At 40.4% G+C, this 2,550-nt stretch overlaps 1 protein-coding gene across 8 annotated transcripts in view; it reads right to left on the reverse strand.

Annotated features, from left to right (window-relative positions):
• Window positions 1–992: 992 nt before the first annotated feature.
• Window positions 993–2,550, reverse strand: part of LOC138007184 (G-protein coupled receptor 83-like) — a 22,745-nt gene continuing 21,187 nt past the window's right edge. For all 8 annotated transcript variants that reach the window (XM_068853948.1, XM_068853955.1, XM_068853953.1 and 5 more), the window contains one exon: window positions 993–2,550. This exon is cut by the window's right edge and continues 1,607 nt beyond it. The gene's annotated coding sequence lies outside the window, so the exon portion shown is untranslated.

Genomic DNA, 2,550 nt, shown 5'->3' on the forward strand with positions numbered 1-2,550 from the left:
CAAGGGCATAAGTGAAATTCGAACGACGCGAGTATATTTTCTGTTCCGTCCGATCGATTAGAGAACAACTTTTGCATTTCACGTGAAATTCCATGTGTAGAACACAAAAACCACATTGCCGTGACTGAAACGTCCCAAATCCTCTGGCCACAAAAATCAAATGCATGCCAAATGATGACAAGGCCTATACTACCACCTGTTCCCTAATACACATTTGGAAAGGCGCCCAGATTTTGGGAGCTACGTGATCAGCCGCAACCAGAGTCGCTTTCCTCAACCACAAGGGAGGCAGAGAAGACAGACCCTGGAAACGAGGTTGCTGTCAACGGATCTTTGATCCTTGATGACGGGACCTTTTACCTTCACACCTACTTCAACATTACTAAAAGAAAAGGACGCTAATCACTATTAGTATCACCCAACTACATGTAGTGGACTAATGCAAATCCTGCATTTTTGATTGGCTACGCTACGCTACTAGAGGACTATTAGTAACAGTCCTCGAGTAGCGAAAAGCGTGACGCTCTCTTTCGTTTAATTCCCAATTAAATATTTCTTTAACTTGCATTTGCTAACTTTATTATTGCTTTTTCTGTCCAACTAGCTGGGTGATACTAAAACAATTAAACCCTTCGCCCTCAAGGGCCACTATTGACGGCTATTGACCCGTAGCCCTTGGAGTTGCGGGCTACGGGTCTAATTGTTAATTAATAGGCACGTCCTTTCCCTTCTTAGCAAATTGATGGCACATAAAAGAACGTCTTGCGATAACATTGAATCACCCCTGATGAAGACAGTGGAGTTAGGAAGGTATCGAAACCTTGGGTCTTTGAACCGTAAATTTCTAAGCAACATTCAAATTTATTCAAACGAGATTAGAATGAAGCTATGTCTGATTGTCAACGTGGTCGCAATGTGAACTGACCGAGAAGGTGTGAAGTAAATTTAAGCACCTATGACGAAATCGCAGGTATCGACAGTTGATACAGTCAATCATTCAATCAACTTTATTTAAAGCACGGTAAATGGCTCAGCAAGCGGGTTTTCAGACATGCCGTGTAACAATTACAAGATATAAATGTTAAAACGACTATATCTAGGTTTAACTTAACGCTACAAATTTTTAATGTCAAGGAAGGTTAAACAATAGTAGTAATTAGTAACAATCATAACTTACTACATAATAATACGAAACAAGCCATGTAAAAATGTGCCTTAGCAATGTGAAATGTGTCCTAGGATATCGCACGTTTAAAGCTTGCAAGATCTCTCATCTCACGTATTTGATTTGACAGTTGGTTCCAAGCCATTGCACCTCGATAAGCGAAAAAACGTTGAATAAAATTCGTTTTAGGTAGCGGTAACTGGGAGGTCATATTTCGAACCCCTCAAGTTTATTTGTGAACTTCAGAGTTTCTATGAAGATGCTCCTAAAGATACGTGGAACAATTATTTTTGAATACGTTAACCATCGTAATTAACAAGTGCCTTTTCTCTCTTCCTTCTAAGTTAGACAACTCCAAAGTGGTAAGTTGCAAGCTTTAAGTCAGGGGTTCTGTCGGATATGCTTCCATTTTGATCCTTATGCTGGAGGTCATGATCAGTCCGATTTAAACATGCCTAAAATGATTTTTTGAAAAATTGCAGTTTTCTCTACGATTAACCCACAAACTTCCCCCCCCCCCCCCCCCAAAAAAAAAAAAAAAACTTACCGATGCACGCGAATCAAACTGGGCTTAGTTAGCGGTTTCTTGGTAGTTCTTAAATGCCTCTAAAATATCGCGCTGTGCTAAATAGAGAAGGACTTAATTACGATTGTTGATATGAGCACCCATTACACAACTAAAAGCGATATCATACGTCAAATTTACAAATTGCATGCGAAAGTAAACTCGAAGGAATGCTACTACAGAGTGCTCATGCATCATTCATGAAGAACAATGGCCACACAGACAACATAGTAAAAACGAAACACCAATTCGCCAAAGACAAGGGCGAGCTATCTTAACCCAACACATCGATCAGAGGAAATATCACTCTTGAGTAACATGGTGTTCACGACATGAAAGAGCCACTTATTAAAAAACAACCCTTGGCAACGACATCGTATCGCTCATTAAACATTGCAATTTGATTTTTATTTTGGTGTGTTTTAAGCAATAACTTTAAGAGGATTTCATTTTGTGATATAGTACGCGAATGGGCACTGTACTTCAGTCATGCGTGAATGCCATGTTAAGATTGTATGGGCAATTCTAAAAGACCAAAACAGGAACCCATGACCCGGAGCCTACAGCTCCCATACTGGGCTTATGTAACGGCATTTTTACAGACCGATCTATTTTTGGACTATCTTTTCCGGAAAAAACAAAGGCAGTTCCGGTTCGGTGACCCTATGACGTCAGCTTAATTTCTTGTGATTGGTCATCGGGCTTCTGTGGGAGTCTCATTCGCGGGAAATTCAATCTAGAAATAAATCGGTCTGTGAAAACGCCGTTACACGAACACAGTAGAGTTGTAGGCTCCTGGTCATGGGTTCCTGACCAAAGT

Source organism: Montipora foliosa, chromosome 6, assembly GCF_036669935.1.
Source record: "Montipora foliosa isolate CH-2021 chromosome 6, ASM3666993v2, whole genome shotgun sequence".
Lineage (NCBI taxonomy): Eukaryota > Metazoa > Cnidaria > Anthozoa > Scleractinia > Acroporidae > Montipora > Montipora foliosa.